The 19418-nt window shown below is 31.5% G+C and overlaps 1 protein-coding gene across 1 annotated transcript in view; it reads left to right on the plus strand.

The window, feature by feature from the left end:
- The window catches only part of LOC145632018 (clp protease adapter protein ClpF, chloroplastic-like), a 111542-nt gene that overhangs the window by 66093 nt on the left and 26031 nt on the right, over positions 1 to 19418 (plus strand). The window lies entirely within an intron of this gene.

Here is a 19418-nt window from a genome sequence, read left to right on the forward strand (position 1 = left end):
TGTAAATGTCTGTATCGAGTGAACCATACAAATACGCAGTCACTACATCCATAAATTGCATTTGCAGTCCTTGGGACTGTCAAACTTACCAGAAATCTTAATATAGTTGCATTAACTACTGGAGAATATGTTTCTTCATAATCAATCCCTGGGATTTGAGAAAATCCTTGGGCAACAAGTCTTTCCTTGTATCTAACTATCTCATTTTTCTCATTATGTTTTCTCACAAATACCCATTTATATCCAACGGTTTTTACACCGGTTGGTGTAAGGGTTATTTTCAAAAAATTCTCATTTTCAAGTGACTTTAACTCAGCCAGCATTGCCTCCTTCCACTTTGTCCAATCACTCATACGTCGACATTCTTCTACTGTTCTTGGTTCAACATCATTTTCGTTAGACACAATGTCAATTGCGATGGAATTTGCAAATATTTAATTCACGATAACATCTTTCCTATTCCACCGAGTCTTGGTAGAGACATAGTTCATTGAAATTTCATTGTTATCGATATTTTGATCGTCTTGTTCATTCCTTGTAGGGTTGTCTTCTTGTTCGTCCCCTTTTGGATTATCATCATTTTCTTTACTTTCATCCACATTTGGTCTTTCTTGACCTTCAAACGGGGGAACATCATTACTCTTATTTTCTATTCCATCCAATCTTTTCAATTTCCTTGGCTTAGAATCTTTTGAACCAAGTGGTCTCCTACGCTTTCTGCGTGCTTGAGATTCATTTTCTATGGCCTTATTACCGGTTGGGATTTCAATACGTGTAGGGCCATTTTCTGCTGGTATATGTGATTTTGTCACCTTCTTTGTTTCTACAAATACATCAGGCAATTGATTTGCAACACTTTGTAAATGAACAATTTTCTTGACTTCTTGTTCACACATATTAGTTCGTGGGTCTAACATCAACAGTTGTGTTGCATTCCAAATAAGTTCAATTTCATTCTTACATGGGTCCACTTTCTCTCCCCTTAAGGCTGGGTATATTGTTTCATTAAAGTGACAGTCGGCAAATCTAGCCGTTAATAAGTCACCAGTCGATGGTTCAAGATATTTAATTATAGAGGGGGATTCAAACCCTAAATAAATTCCCAGCCTTCTTTGTGGACCCATTTTTGTTCGTTGGGGTGGAGCAATGGGAACATACACAGCACAACCAAAGATTTTTAGATGTGAGATACTTGGTTCTCGACCACAAACAAGTTGTAGTGGTGAGAATTTATGACAAGTTGTAGGTCTCAATCTAACTAGTGTTGTTGCATGTATTATAGCATGTCCCCAAGCAGATGATGACAATTTTGACCTCATTAATAATGGTCTTGCAATCAATTGTAATATCTTAATTAGTGATTCAGCTAGACCATTTTGTGTATGAACATGAGCCACTGTGTGTTCAACATCAATTCCAATTGACATACAATAATCATTGAATGTTTGGGATGTAAATTCCCCAGCATTGTCAAGTCTTATTTTCCATAATGTATGATCTGGGAACTGTGCTCTTAATTTGATAATTTGGGCAAGTAATTTTGCAAAGGCAACATTTCTACTTGAAAGCAGACTGACATGTGATCATCGTGTAGAAGCATCAACTAAAACCATGAAATATCGAAATGGTCCGCATGCCAGATTAATTGGCCCACATATATCTCCCTGAATTCTTTCCAATAATTTTGGAGATTTAGTAGCAATTTTGTTCATAGATGGCCTTATTATTAATTTACTAAGTGAACATGCAAAGCATGTTAATTCATCTAATCGAGGAATTTTGACATTTCTTTATTGAATGTCCAACTGAATGTGCTATTATTCTTTGCATCATCCCGGTTGCTGGATGCCCCAGACAATCATGCCATAAAATAATCAAATTTTTGTCATCTAACTTCTGGTTAGATACCATATTGATTTCCACGGGGCGTATGTTTATACGATATAACCCCGAAGAATATGCTGGCTATTTCTCATATATTTGTTTCTTGCCATGTTTTTCTGTCGTAATGCATATCTACTCCTTTTGATCTGTTGTCAATGTTTCTAGATGATAGCCCTTTTGGCGTACATCTTTAAAGCTTATGAGATTTCTTTGAGTTTTACTTAAATATAAAGCATTATTGATTATAAATTTTGTTCCATTTGGAAGCATTATACAAGCCTTTCCAAATCCTTCAATTAATTTTGCTGACCCAGAAATAGTATTTACATTTGCTTGAAACAAATTTAGTTGTGAAAAATATTTTCTATCCTTCAAGATAGTATGTGTTGTTCCACTATCCAAAAGGCATTGATATTCGGAACTAACTTCAGGCAGATCCATATCTTCACAAAATAAATTTGAGATTAGTTTATAATAATATCATACAAACTTTTATTGATGATAGGAATTAAAAGTACATGACTAGAAATATAAAATACAGGACATAAAGAAAATACATTAAAACATAATATATGTTACATTAGTAGATGGGAAACCTAAGCATTGTTATTTTCTCCAAGGCTGAAATCATTTCCAATTTTAGCATTATCCCTGAAATAATCAGATACGTCAAGGCTGGGACAAGGAGCATTTTCTTCGTTAACATAATTTGCTTCTACATTTTTCTCTTTGCCTTTTACAGAAGCCTGGTAATGGTCTACCAAATGTTTATCCGTACGACAAGTACGTCCCCAATGTCATGTCATGCCACATCTGTAACATGTGTCTTTTCCTTTCGAAGGAGTTTGTTTGTGGCTTCCATATGATTATCCCTTCTGATTTTCAAAATTTTTAAAATTACTGTTTCTTTGAAAATTATTTCTACCACGACCCCGGCCACGGCCGCGATAATTTCCACGACCATTGTAATTTCCATGTCCACCTCTTCGTGTTGCATTTGACTCGGGTGGATAACGATTTGTTGCATTTGCCTCATGATGAATGGCCAAAGACCCAGTTGGTCTAAGATTATGATTTTTCAACAAAAGTTCACTATTTTGTTCCGCAACAAGCAATACACTCATTAATTCATTAAATTTTTTGAAACCTCTTTCACGATACTGTTCTTGCAACAGTATGTTGCTTGCATGAAAGGTAGTGAGTGTTTTTTCAATCATCTGTCCATCCGTGATTGGATGATCACAGTATCTCAATATAAATACTATCTCATGTATAGTTGTATTATAATCAATTACAGATTTGAAATCCTGGAACCGTAAATTCGTCTAGTCAAATAATGCCTTAGGAAGGAGCACCCTTTTGTGGTGTCCAAATCTTTCATTAAGACAATCTCATAATTATTTGGGATCTTCAACCATCATGTACTCAGTTTTAAGGCCTTCATGTGCCTTAACAACACTAAGGCTTTTGCCTTATCTTGTTTAGTAATAGGTTTTACAATCGTCATTGCAGAAGTGGTAGCATCAGTTGTTTGACTAGAGGGACTTTTATTTTCTTTAACAGTGTGCTCCAAGCCTTGAGCTTTCAAATTCATCATTGCATCTACTTTCCATTTCAGAAATTTCTTTCCAGATAAATCTAAGATGTTGAACTATCTTTTCATAAGGTCTCCCATTTTAGCTACAACAAATTAAGTGATAACTAGCATAGTGCCCGTGCGATGCACGGTTTATAAATCAAATTATTAAACCCGTAGGAAAAATAAAAATAAAAACAAAGGTAATTCATTTACTATTAAAGGACTTGTACTAATGGTCAATAAAAAAAATTAAAGGAGCGTTATTTGAATAGTATTTTATGTTATTTGAATTTCTTTTAATTTTTTATAATGTTATTTTATTAATTGAAAAATAATTGAATAATACTTCACATAGCTATATAAGAAGTGGACTAATTTATTTATATCTCTCGTTGAGAAAAAACTAAAATTTTCTTATCATACCATCCGCATCAGTAGCTACAATCAATCTAATATATACATGTTTTATTTACCCGTCGCACTCATTAAATCTATAGACACAATAATAACCTTATATTTGACCTACCAGAACATATATTTTTCTAAGTTAAGCATTGTGCCAAAAACTATATATTATATAATAGTCATATATATAACCAACAGCTGACTAAATATAGTATACGACACAAATACCATGTATATAGGTATGGATACTGATAGTTTTATATAAATAAAATATAGGGAGTATATATTACTAAGATTTATCCTTAACTTAATTATAAAAAGGTTAACAAAACTCTTATAATAGTGCATGGACATTTATATATCTAAAAATATTCTTTTTACATATATTTTCCCCCATTTAATTTTAAATTCCTTAAAATTGTCTCTTGAATTCGCTAAATTGATTTAAAAGGTTATGTTTATTTCAATATTTAAAGCCATTTACTTTACTTTGTATATAGGTATGGATACTAATAGTTTTATATAAATAAAATATACGGAGTATATATTACTAAGATTTATCTCTAACTTAATTATAAAAAGGTTAACAAAACTCTTATAATAGTGCATGGACATTTATATATCTAAAAATGTTCTTTTTACATATATTTTCCACCATTTAATTTTAAATGCCTTAAAATTGTCTCTTGAATTCGCTAAATTGATTTAAAAGGTTATGTTTATTTCAATATTTAAAGCCATTTACTATTTTCATTTCCTTTTGTTTTAATTTTTCTATTTAGAATTTATTAGACTATTAGGTTTCAAGATCGAAGTCAATATCTTTTTACCGTACAATCACTAAATCAAAGTCGCTCAACTAAAGTTTTGGACATTGCATAGCTACACAACATCCAACACATTTAATGATTACATGCAAATAATTTTAATAAAACTACGCATTCGATATAAGTTATTAAACAATTTAACTATATATACATTTTGATAGGTTTATATCTTTCATATTAAGAAAAATTTACAAATGTTATTATCATATTTTGAAAAAAAAAATTAGACTTTTTTGGAGTTTTGTATAAGATAGATAAAGGATAAGTTAATTCCCGTCATATATGCATTGAGTGTTGGATGTTCAATCCGGTTCACCCTTTGGGCTAATCCAGATTTGAGGATCAGTTATAGGTTATTAGGTTCCACTCCCCTTCCGATTGTTGTTGCAGGGGAGCACACAGGTCCTCCCTACCAAGTGTAGTCTCAATCACCACTACACCAACAACCAATTGGTGTAGTGGTGATTGGGACTACACTTGATATGGAGGACACGTGTTATAAAATATTATATTATATACATATATTTTTTTATATTATAAAAAATATTATATTATATACACATACTATTATAGTTAAAAGTATTATTATGTATAAAACAACATAAATTATTGCACGTGATTGTTGTATATCTAGTATAGTACATGAGCAATGCACGATTTTTGAATCAAAATGTTAGTTTTTCTAAAAAAAAATTCATAAGTAATAGCATTGTTAATACGAATATTACAATTTAAAACATGATTAATAGTTATATATAATACATTTTATATCTATCCCTTTTCCGTCAATTGTCTAATTCAATTTAACATTTATTCTTCTTGTTTAGATTGGTTATTGGTTCAGTTTTTTTTTTTTTTTTTTTTTTTTTTTTTTTTTTTTGCAACAAAAACAAAAGGTCATTGTAAAAAACATTGTATAGAAAATGAAAGACCGATTAAAATTAAATTTATGTTCAAGATTATGTATTTTTTTTCCAAGACAACATAAGACAACATTTCGGCTTAGCATTCAGTATTTGTCAAGGAGTACAACAAACGATAAAATTAAAAAAAAATTAGACTTTTTTGGAGTTTTGTATAAGATAGATAAAGGATAAGTTAATTCCCGTCATATATGCATTGAGTGTTGGATGTTCAATCCGGTTCACCCTTTGGGCTAATCCAGATTTGAGGATCAGTTATAGGTTATTAGGTTCCACTCCCCTTCCGATTGTTGTTGCAGGGGAGCACACAGGTCCTCCCTACCAAGTGTAGTCTCAATCACCACTACACCAACAACCAATTGGTGTAGTGGTGATTGGGACTACACTTGATATGGAGGACACGTGTTATAAAATATTATATTATATACATATATTTTTTTATATTATAAAAAATATTATATTATATACACATACTATTATAGTTAAAAGTATTATTATGTATAAAACAACATAAATTATTGCACGTGATTGTTGTATATCTAGTATAGTACATGAGCAATGCACGATTTTTGAATCAAAATGTTAGTTTTTCTAAAAAAAAATTCATAAGTAATAGCATTGTTAATACGAATATTACAATTTAAAACATGATTAATAGTTATATATAATACATTTTATATCTATCCCTTTTCCGTCAATTGTCTAATTCAATTTAACATTTATTCTTCTTGTTTAGATTGGTTATTGGTTCAGTTTTTTTTTTTTTTTTTTTTTTTTTTTTTTTTTTTTTTGCAACAAAAACAAAAGGTCATTGTAAAAAACATTGTGTAGAAAATGAAAGACCGATTAAAATTAAATTTATGTTCAAGATTATGTATTTTTTTTCCAAGACAACATAAGACAACATTTCGGCTTAGCATTCAGTATTTGTCAAGGAGAACAACAAACGATAAAATTAAAAAAAAAATAGACTTTTTTGGAGTTTTGTATAAGATAGATAAAGGATAAGTTAATTCCCGTCATATATGCATTGAGTGTTGGATGTTCAATCCGATTCACCCTTTGGGCTAATCCAGATTTGAGGATCAGTTCTAGGTTATTAGGTTCCACTCCCCTTCCGATTGTTGTTGCAGGGGAGCACACAGGTCCTCCCTACCAAGTGTAGTCTCAATCACCACTACACCAACAACCAATTGGTGTAGTGGTGATTGGGACTACACTTGATATGGAGGACACGTGTTATAAAATATTATATTATATACATATATTTTTTTATATTATAAAAAATATTATATTATATACACATACTATTATAGTTAAAAGTATTATTATGTATAAAACAACATAAATTATTGCACGTGATTGTTGTATATCTAGTATAGTACATGAGCAATGCACGATTTTTAAATCAAAATGTTAGTTTTTCTAAAAAAAAATTCATAAGTAATAGCATTGTTAATACGAATATTACAATTTAAAACATGATTAATAGTTATATATAATACATTTTATATCTATCCCTTTTCCGTCAATTGTCTAATTCAATTTAACATTTATTCTTCTTGTTTAGATTGGTTATTGGTTCAGTTTTTTTTTTTTTTTTTTGCAACAAAAACAAAAGGTCATTGTAAAAAACATTGTATAGAAAATGAAAGACCGATTAAAATTAAATTTATGTTCAAGATTATGTATTTTTTTTCCAAGACAACATTTCGGCTCAGCATTCAGTATTTGTCAAGGAGTACAACAAACGATAAAATTAATTTTTACACTATTTTGTATCTTTATCAAAAACTTTTGTATTCATCCGATTACTTGAATTGAATTTAGGATAACTTGTAGACTATTCTGGGTAACTTTTATCAGTAAAGCATAAATCACTTTCTATTCATTACAGGGTAGCTTTTATAATAGGTGCACAATATTTTATTGTACATCTGATTTTTTTTTTAAATGTTTGTATTGATTTCATAATTGACGTCAAACTAAATATTATCGATTTTATTTAATTTTCATAAAAAAAAACAATATTAGCCTTTCAAAATACGAAATATTTGTTTTCTTAATTATGTCACTTTAATCATATTGCTTCAAATTAGTTATTATTCTTTAACTTAACTATAAATAAAGATTGGAAAGATTTTATGGATTATTTGTAGTATTGGAAAGTATATATTTATTATAAAAAATTACAGAAGGTTTTGTATGAGTCTGTTTCACGTGAGTCCACCACCACCGACCAAAGAGCCCAAACCCAGACCTTAATTTTAATTGCGGCATTAAGAGATCGAGAAGCTAAGCAACAAGCCATTGATGAGTAAAACATTGAAGTCCGCCATTAACCTTCTGTTAATGTAGTAAAAGCTCGAATTTCGAGTAAAACCATTGATGAGTAAAACATTGAACTCCGCCATTAACAGCTCGAATTTCGAACTCCGCCATTGAACTCTGCCATTGATGAGTAAAACAATTGAGTAATAGCTTGAATTTCGAGCTCGATTTGCTTTTGATGTAGAAATGTTTCTTGAACTCCGCCATTAACAGCGTCAACCACCTGCTTTTGTCGCTTCCTTCTTCGCTTTCTCTAATCAAAAAAATACTAATCGATTCAAATTACATGATTTCAGCAACTAATAATGTGAGTTGCGGAGAAAGATGAGAAAGATGGTGGTTGTTGAGGACAGAGAAAGAGAAGAAGGAAGGAGGGGTTTTAATACCTGACCATTATACTCTAATTTCTGATATATTTAACCTATTTTCTTATATTTACAACATATTTTCTGACAATTATAAATTTATAATATGGTATCTAATATTTATAATTTAATAACTGACCATTATAATTTAATTTCTGACCATTATAATCTAATATCTGACTATTATTATCTAATTTATGACCTCAATTTTTTTTTCTGTTTGTATGACTGGACTCACGTGAGTCCGTTCTACACAAAACTTTTACAAAAAATTAAATCAATATTTATGTTAGGAAATCATGAAAATCTTATGCATGTATAGAAACTTGCTTTTATTGTTTGAAGTTTAACAAAAATAACTATGCTTGAATATGTAAACAGTAATTATATAGATATATTTTATACAAAAGATAAGCCAATGAGAGAGTGACATTTGTCATCCTCACATTGAAGCGCTTGTCTTTTAGTATAATATATAGATTAGTTTATAATAATAAATTTTATGTACAACACATATGTTTAGTCCTTCCATAATTATAGTTAGGTTAATAAAATAAGTAATAATTAAATATAACAATAATAAACCATAAATAATATAGTTCTTTTCTCCCCCTTGGTTTATTATTGTGAGTAATTATATGATTAAGCAAAAATTAATCATGTTAGATGCAAAAAAAAAAAAAAAAAAAAAAAGCAAAACGACAACAATAACAATTGTAACAATAATTATAATGATAACATTAATATTATCAAATGATGATTAATAACAACAAGACAACATAATAAAACAAAAAACAAGCTTTTCATATACTAAAACGAAAAAATAAGTGAGTTTTACTTATACATAATGACAAAAATTAATATTGCTAATAATAAAACTACAAGCACCTTAATTAGAAGGAAATATTGTTTTATATTCATTAAATCTTCCTCAAAAGTGAAGGTGTGGGTGTTTTGGGTGCCGTCGTCGGGGAACATATCAGAGAAGAAGGGGGTGAAAAATTTTTAGGTGATTTTTGGATAAAAACGTAGGAAGGGGTAACAGATAAATCTGCCTTTTATAAAGGTAGGTTTATCCGTTACTATTCTATACAACTGTAAAAATATCAAATAATAGTATAATGTACTGGAAAAACTAATGGTCCAAATATATATTTATAATTGTAAAAGGTTATCACACTAGGAATGCAAGCCATAGTGGTCCGAGAGCCCTAATATCTAAAAAAGATCATGCGTTCGAAAACAGAAAGAAACACAAAAGTATGTAAAAGTAAGAAAATTAATAAGTATAAAAAGGCTGCATCTTTTTGTCAATTTAGTTAATAATCACTACTAGAAATAGGCTGAATTCCGACGGAACACCCTGAAATCCGTCGAAAATAGGGTTTCCGGCGGAATTCCGTCGGAAAAGGTTGTCGGAAAAGCAGTTGTCGGAAAAGCAGTTGTAGGAAAAATGAACTTTTCCGACGAAAATTCCGTCGGAATAGTATTTTCAGGCACTGCAACAATCCGTCGGAAAATTCCGACGGATTCAATTTCGTCGGAAATTTCCGACGGAAATTCCATCGGAATTGCTTTTCTGAAATTTAAAAAAAAAATACGCCGCGCCACCATCGGGACGGCGTATCACCACCTCCAACCACCAAAAAACCCAACATCAGACACTGCCACAACCACCAGCCCCTAACTCGTATCAGCAGCCCCGAACCACCCCCCCACCCACAACCACCAGATCTACCATCCCACCCACAACCACCAGATCTACCACCAAACCCGAAAAAATTAGCAAAAAACAAAGAAAAAAAATTAAAATGAAAACTTAAAACCCAAAAAAAAAAATGAAAACAGAACAAAAAATGAAAACACGGCGAAAAAAAATTAACAAAAAATGAAAACAGACCACCGCCACCACCCACCTAAAACCACCGCCGAAACCCAACATCAGACAACCGCGAAAACCGAAAAAATTAACAAAAAAAAAGAAGAAAAAAAATTATAATCCCAACACCCTAAACCCGAACTTCAACAGCCACCATAACCACGTATTTTCGATCTAGTAAACTTGAAACCCGAAAAAAAAATAAAAACAGAACAAAATAAGTTGAAATTCAGACAAAAAAACTTACCACAACAATTCAAAGTCTTGAAATTGGTCTTAAAATTGGTTAAATAAGGCCAAATTCGACCATGGAAACGCTAGATCTAGCATTTCCATGGTCGAACTTGACCTTAAAACCACAACATGCCGGGAACTTGGTCGGGAAATACATCGGGGTGCTTCTTCGTGGGCTAGCTTCGGAATTCAACAATGGAGGAGAGATAAAGAGAAGAGAGGGAGTAGCAAGAGAGGAGAGATGTAGAAAGAAGGTAGATGAAGAAAGAAGAGAGAGAGGGTGTGCGGCTGGAGAGAGGAGAAGGAGAAAGGAAACTGAAAGAAGAGAGAGAGGGGAGTGCGTTTTTAGGGTTTTAATTAGCTTTTTATACGATTTTTTTAAAATATTATCAGATGCTTTTTCGACGGAATTACTACTAAGCAATTATAATAACTAAAAATTAATACTTTACGTAAAAGATGAGCATGTAACATGCATAAATCAAACAAAAAAAACAATATAACAACATGAATAAAACAAAGAGGATGATTTTACAAGTAAGAGAATTGTTTTTCACCGTTGTTTTTGAGGTATATAATACAATAAATGTTTGAGTTTCTGGTATAGAGGATCCCAAATATGCGCAACTATAGAGCATAATCCTCAAAACATTTTAGAAGTAGATAGTATTACTTATTATAGATTTTTGGAAGTAGGTATAAATATACCCGACTGGAAACTCGTGCTGATAACGTGTTAAATGTTTATCGAAAGAAAGTTTTTTAATCAGTGAAAGGAGAAGTAAAGAATAAGTAAAAGGGGATGAGTGAAACTCTAGTGTAAAGAGGATGAGTGAAACTCTAGTGTAGTAGTATTGCATCGTAATATTTGTTTGCATGACATCCTACATATATATACTCCCTCCGTGTTTTTTTAAGTGTTACACTTCTCATTTCCGGCCGTGTTTTTTTAAGTGTTACACTTCCTTTTTTGGCAAAAAAACTACATTAAAATATTATATCTCTCTCCTCTCATGGTCCCCACCCAAACTCACTACTACTTTTTTATTATATATTTCCTCCCCCATTCATCACTTTTCAATAAATTATTAGCTCCACTATCTTTCTTTTACAATTTTTTAATACTCCAACTACCCCACTTACCTCTTATTTTTATTTGAGTCAATTAAATTGCCTAAAACTATGTACCAGTCAAACTATAACACTTAAAAAAACAAAAAGTCCTATACTAAGATTACAATTATACTCATATATTGCCATATAAGTTCACAAGTCTTTGGACTTATATGAACATTGTAAAATCAAATTAATAATTGGTAATTTGGCATTCACCTTATTTTCTAACAGACAAAGTTTTATTTTATCTATTCACTAAATTTATTCGGAATTTCTATTTTACTCCTGGAGTACCATGCACACGGTACTCCAGGTTTATAAAAATCATGTTATTTTAATGTTAACTTCTTATTATTTCAATTTATATACTGTATATGTTATTTTAAAATAAATGTATGTTATTTCACCCCTTTTCTCAGTTATCTTCCTCCCACACTCACTTTCTATCACTCTCTCTCAGCTACTCCAACTCAAAATCACACACTTTTTTTTCATTTCTTCTTCCAATTTTCCAGAAATCAATCTCTCACTCTCACTCTCACTCTCTTCCTCTCACTACTCCAACTCTAAATCAAAGACACTTTCTCTCTCCTCTTTTCTTCTTCCAATTTTCTAGGTTTCTTATAAATCAATTGATTTGAAGCCATTTAAGGGTTCAAATGTGTTCATGTTCAGAAATTTAGTACCTCCTGAAGTGTTCAATTCTCTTAAAACATAACGTTGTTAATATTATTTTGATGTGAAATTATTATTTCAATTTATTTACATGTTATTTTTAAATAAGTACTTGTTATTTTATGTAGAATTTTTTGTCCAAAACTGCCTTTATTTGACAACTTTTTGTCCATAACTACCTTATAAATTTTTTTTGCCTATAACTACCTTCAAAAGATGTTCTCTTTGTTGACCACTACCTAATTTTTTTTGTCAGACATTGACCTTATTTTTCAGGTCACTTAAAGTCATGTGCAGGGCACATGTTTTTATTTTTTTATGATTTTGTTTAACTTTCTCCCATTTTTTTCCCTTTTCTCTCTCTTCCACAAATCAGATACTCCATTTCTCAAATCTCAACTCATATCCCCCCTAAAAACCCACACTACATCAATTAATATTGTTTGCATTTATTTTTTAAAGTTAATCGCACGAAAACATCAATGCCCCCTAAAACCCCAATTGTTATAACTCATTTTCAACAAAATGGTATTTCTCTCTCTTCGATTTAGTAGGTTTCCTGATTTTTTTTCTTCTTTTAATTTGGTGGGTTTTATTTTATTTTCTCTCTCTTAAATTTGGTGGGTTTTCTTTGAAATTTACAATCTATACTAATCTATTAAAAGGCGTTACTAAGAACGTCTCTGTGCCACGTAGACCACGCCACGTCACCTACTCCATTTCTCATTATGCCACATCATCACTACTCAATCAACTAGAATATTGCTTCATATAAAAAAATGATGATAAAGGGATTTGAACACCCAACATTTTATAAGAAAGATAGTTACTTAACCATCTAAGCCAATCATAAGCTATGTTATAAACAAGAAAATAAATGTATATAATCGATAATGACAAGGTCTATTAAAGTAGCAACCGGCGCAACGCCCGGGCTACACACTAGTTGATAATTGTTAGACGTTTATCTTTTAGCAGAATATTTGGTTCACTTGAATGAGTTATGTTTAATAATTTTAACTTTTTTTTTTCTTTTGTAAAACCTAAATGTCAATAGGAAGTGTTTGAGTCTTTGGTTCACAAAATTTCAAAAATTGATAAAATTACCAAAATTTCGAAAATTCACAAAATTCGGTTCGAATTGTTACTTAAATTTCGTAAAGACGATGGACGAAGTGTTCGAGTTTGGTGGAGTCCCTCACAACGTACCGCAACAACGATAACGTGGGTTTGACGGGGACGAATCGTAATATATGTGAAATTGTTTTTTGCACTACTTTGAATTTCAAACCCATCATCAATTGATCACTAGTGTCCTTTCATGGTGTTTGTTACACTCTGAATTTTTCGGGTATGATAATATAGAGAAGAAAGTGAAAGAGATGATATGGGCAAAATAAGAAGAGAGAGAAAATGAATAAAAATGGGGAAAAATTAAACAAAATCGTAAAAGAACAAAACATGTGCCTTGCACATGACTTAAGTGACCTGAAAAATAAGGTCAATGTGTGAAAAAAAAAATTTAGGTAGTGGTCAACAAAGAAAACATCTTTTGAAGGTAGTTATGGACAAAAAAAAATTATAAGTTAGTTATGGACAAAAAGTTGTCAAATAAAGGCAATTTTGGACAAAAAAACCCTTTTATGTAAATTAAAAATGCATGAGTTGAGGTTGAAGTAAATAAATAAATAACATGTTTCAAAAAATAAAATATTATTTTAACAAAATAACACAACATTTAAGCAAAATGATATAAAGTGTACCATGATCCATAGTAGAGTATATAAGAGCATCAGCAATGGAGAGGATTACTCTCCTTTTAGAACACCAACATCGGATACTTTCTCATTCCTTTCCCATGCTTTTTAGTCTCCTTTTAGTTTCCTTGTCAATGCTGGTACTTGGGAAAGGTTACTTTTAGGGAAAGAAAATTGGAGTTTCCTTTCTATGGAAAGGAATGACTTACTCGGCCCATGCGCCATGCAACATGCAAGAATTAACAAAGCAGCAGTACAACGACTATATTTCACGATATACATCCCACACAATCTTGACACTTGTCAAGTAATTATTTGTTTACTATTTTTGTTGCTCCAAAATCGTATAACGGCTATAATTTGCAAACGGTAACTTATTTTGAAAATACGAAAACACCAACGGTCATAAAATTTTTTTTCTCTATAAAATGAGTACAAATTTGACATATTTTCACAAAGTTTCAGTTTCACTTCTACAATACTCTCAAACACAAAATCATATAATTTCCATATTTTTCTCCATTTCACTTTCAATTTCGAAAATTCTTCAATATGGATCATAATAATTCTAATTATGGTCGTAACCTGAATTTTCCAAGTAATTCAAACTTCCAGATAATTTCGGTAGATTGATAGCTTCGAGAGAGGAGATTCGTGATAGAGACGTCCATATGGCTTTGAAGAACGATTTGATTGAGCATTTATGGGCAAGGTCTAGGAGGTCGGATGAAAATTAATATTTCAGTAATTTTTAAAATTATGTTTGTTATTTTCGTTGCTATTTTAATCAACGTGATTCATGTTTTTTTATTCGTGTCGTTTAATCAATGTATTTCATGTTTTTAATCAATGAATTTTATGTTTTTAAATTCGTCTCGTTTAATTAATGTGTCGGTTATTAATTATTATTGACAACATTTACAACATTAATAATAATTAAGTATATTAATAAATATATGTAAATTGAAAAGGGAATAAATGGTGGGGTATATGTAAGTAGCAGAGAGAAAGTGGGAAAGGATACTAATTGATGTTAGGGAAATTTTGAGGGAAAGAATGAGTAAAAGGATGGAGATAGTGGGAAGTGATATGAAGGAAAGAGAAGGTGATGTGTCAAGTGTAGGAAAGGAGAGAGAAAATGGGAAAGGATGAAAACATCCCCAACAATAATAATGCTCTTAGCCATCCTTTTTTGTACTTTAAAAAAAAAAATTCCTTTTAAAAAAAATTAAAAAAAAATCTAATATCATTTTTTGCATTTTTTGCATTTTTCCCCATTAATCTCATCTATTGTCGAAAACATCTAATATTACTCAAACAAATTTTTTTTCCACAAATTTCACTTCCAATTTCAAATACCCTTCATATGGATCGTAATAATTCAAATTACGAGAATAATACGAATTTTCCAAATAATCCAAACTTTCAATATAATCAAAATAATCCTCCTTTTGACCCAAATTTATTGAGTAATCCGATTTTTCAAGCTGCTTTGCAATGGTTTAATAGTCAATCAAGACCAATAAATGTCAATAATATTCCACAATGTCAACCTCCTTTCCCTTTTCCTCAAAGTAGCTCGTTATCTCAACAATCTCTTGGTAATATGGTGGGTTTTCCCATTTCTGAACATTTCACTCAGAACATGGATCAATCACCGGGAGGTTTTGGTGGTAGCAATGCAACTCCAATAGAGGAGAGTGGTGATGAACATGTGGAACAATTAGTGGGGGCGCAACATCTAGAAGAGATTAAAGATGTTGATGTCGAAATTGTTTCCGAACAAAATATCAACACCACCGGACAAAGGAAAAACCAATCATTGAGCATAGCTGAAGACAAAGCACTTGTATCGGCCTACATAAACGAAGGGGGTGACGTAGTGAGAGGAACCAAGACAAAGAGAAGTGGGTTATGGGTTGAAATCTATAACCGCTATGAACGTTCTAGAATAGAAAACCCCGATGAAATAAAGGTAAGAAACATTAAATCTATGCAAAATCGTTGGGATCATATCAATTTACATTGTAGCAAATGGGTAGATGCATATGGTTATCATTATCGAACCAAGGGTAGTGGTGAGTCCAAGCAAAATTTTGAGAAATTTGCTCACAAAGATTACTATGCAACTAACAACAAGATTTTTTGTTTATTGCACTGTTTTGAGGACTTGAGAAAATTTCCGAAATGGGATCCATCTTTGGCCAAAGATCAATTGACTATGTTACCCAGTGGCCAACAAACGTCAACCGAAAAGTGGGGGGAGCAGTAAAAGATCACAACCTGATTCACCATCCGAGGTTGGAGGAAGAGGTAAAAGACCAGCTGTCATGAAACAAACAAAGATGAAAGGTAAAACATCTACTACTTCAACTTCAAGTATAAATCTTGAAGCATTAAACACAAATTTTAATGAAGTTGGTGATAAGTTGAATGATTTGGGTGGGCTACTTCTGGATCAGTTGAAGGAAAGAGATGAAATTAAAAAAGCACAAGTTGAAGAAAAGAAAAGGCAAAAGGACGATGCCATGAAGTTTAGAATGTTAAAAAGATTAATACAGAAGCCCGTTCTTGATGAATTTGAATTAGAAATGTATAAGAAACTTAGAGATGAATTAAGTAGTAGATTTTTTATTTGATTTAATTACCTGATTGTACCGAGTAATCATGATTTGTTATTACAATTATGAGTTGTATGTTTTATTATTATTGTAACTTTGCAGAATTATTGTTAATGTACCTTTTTTAATATGAATGTAATTTCTATATATTAATATGAACTTTATGTTTACTAAATTGAGTTCAAGTCTGTTAATGTTACTTTATATTATTGTGATAATGTATAAGATTGCTACCCATGACATTTCATCTAACCAAAATCTTATCTTCTGACATCCTTTGTTTTATGACCACATATCATCATCTGAAATCTAATTTTCTGACTAACCTTATCGTTTTTTGTCTAGATAATTTATCAGATTGCTCCTATGACATTTCATCTAACCAAAATCTTATCTTCTGACATCCTTTGTTTTATGATCACATATCCTTGGGAGAAATCTTATCATCTGACTAACCTTATCCTATTTTTATCTATAAAATTCATAATATTACTCCCAATAACATTACATCTATCAATATCAACCTTATTTTCCCTTTAGCATTTGAAAAAAAAAAAAAAACCAAAACCTTCTATTTCAAATATTGTTTGGTAATAAACATAATATGAATTTCGATTCAAACTCTTCAAGTTCTTCTTCTTCGTCTTCAAGTTCAACTTATGATATCTATGATCAAATGGTCATGAATTTTATCAACGAGAGTCATCGATTACAAGTAATGCAAAATGCAGTACTTGTAGCTGTAAACAATTCAGTATAACAAAATGAACATAAACGTCAAAGAAAACAAATAATAATCGTGCTGAGAAATCGTGAAGCAGCTTACGACAATTTAGTTTCAGATTATTTTAGTGACCAACCAGGATGAAACCACATTTTGAAGGAGGTTTTGTATGCGAAGACCCCTTTTCCTTCGCATCGTCAACACATTAAGTGCAACTAACCGTTACTTCCAACAACACCTAGATGCTACCATGTGTCTTGGTGCTTCACCCCTTTAGAAATGCACAGCAACCATACGTATGTTAGCTTATGGTTGTTCTGCTGATCAAGTAGATGAGTATCTGAAGCTCGGTGAAAGCACTGCTAGAGAATGTCTTGCACAGTTTGTCGACGGAGTACTTGCTCAATTTGCAACTGAGTACGTACCTTTGCAAGCCAACATTGGAAGATATCCAACGCCTCCTTAGAGAAGGGGAGGATAGAGGTTTCCTTGGCATGTTGGGCAGCATTGATTGCATGCATTGGGTCTGGAAAAATTGTCCAGCTGGATGGAAAGGAATGTATCAAGGAAGATCTAAAACGACAACTGTTATTTTAGAAGCCATTGCTTCCAGGGATTTATGGATTTGGCACGCCTGGATCCTGCAACGACATTAATGTACTTCAGCGTTTTCCGGTGTTTGATGATATAATAAATAATCGTGCTCCACAAGTTCTGTTCACTGTTAACAGAAATAATTACAACAAAGGATATTATCTCACAGATGGGTTTATCCAAAATGGTCGACATTCATAGACGCTATTGCAGTCCCACAAACCTTAAAGTATAAATTGTTCACTACACGTCAAGAGAGTACTAGAAAGGATGTTGAGCTTGCATTTAGTGTGTTACAAGCTCGGTTTGCAATAATTAGGAAACTTGCTTTGGCATGGAGTGTAGAGTTGATGTGGAAAATCATGATGACTTGCATCATCATCCACAACATGATAGTTGAAGACGAGCGTGATACATATTTAAACTATAAAGATCCACTTGAATTCGCTCAAGAACAGCCTGAAAATATGCCAGGGTCGTCCTCAACCAGAAATGCAACAACATTTACCGTAACTCCTGGGTAGTATGATTCTGATAATTTTAGTAGATTGATAGCTTCAAGAGGGGAGATTCGCGATAGACAAGTTCATAAGACATTAAAGAACGACTTGGTTGAGCATTTATGGGCAAGGTCAAGGAGCTCGGTTGAAATTTAGCATTTTAATAGTTTTAAATTATGTGTGTTATTTTCGTTGATTATTTTCATCCGCATATTTCATATTTTTAATTTATGTCTTTTAATTCATGTATTTCGTATTTTACTAATCTTTTATATTAATGTGAAAATGTATTAGTTGACATATTTTTGTTTGATTAATAATAATAATAATAATAATAATAATAATAGTAATAATAATTAAGTGTGTAAATAGGAGAGAGAATATATGGTGGGGTATATCTAAATAGGATAGAAAAGTTCATAAGACATTAAAGAACGACTTGGTTGAGCATTTATGGGCAAGGTCAAGGAGCTCGGTTGAAAATTAGCATTTTAATAATTTTAAATTATGTGTGTTATTTTCGTTGATTATTTTCATCCGCGTATTTCATATTTTTAATTTATGTCTTTTAATTCATGTATTTCGTATTTTACTAATCTTTTATATTAATGTGAAAATGTATTAGTTGACATATTTTTGTTCGATTAATAATAATAATAATAATAATAATAATAAACAAACTAAAATAATAATTAAGTGTGTAAATAGGAGAGAGAATATATGGTGGGGTATATCTAAATAGGAGAGAGTATGGAAAAGGATACTCATTTTTTTGGTGTTTAGAGAGCCACAAGGGCGGGGTGAGAATCGATCCTGGGACCTCCTAGAATCGGGAGGGAAGCTCTAACCACTTAATCTATCCCCCACTCTCTCATGGAAAAGGATACTCATCGATGTTGAAAATATTTAAGAAAGAGGATAAGTAAAAAGATGAAGATAGTGGGAAGTAATGTGGAAGGAAGAGAGCGTGATGTGTCAAGTGGATGAAAGGAGAGAGAAATTGA

Source organism: Chenopodium album, chromosome 5 (assembly GCF_948465745.1).
Source record: "Chenopodium album chromosome 5, dcCheAlbu1.1, whole genome shotgun sequence".
NCBI classification, from domain to species: Eukaryota; Viridiplantae; Streptophyta; class Magnoliopsida; order Caryophyllales; family Amaranthaceae; genus Chenopodium; species Chenopodium album.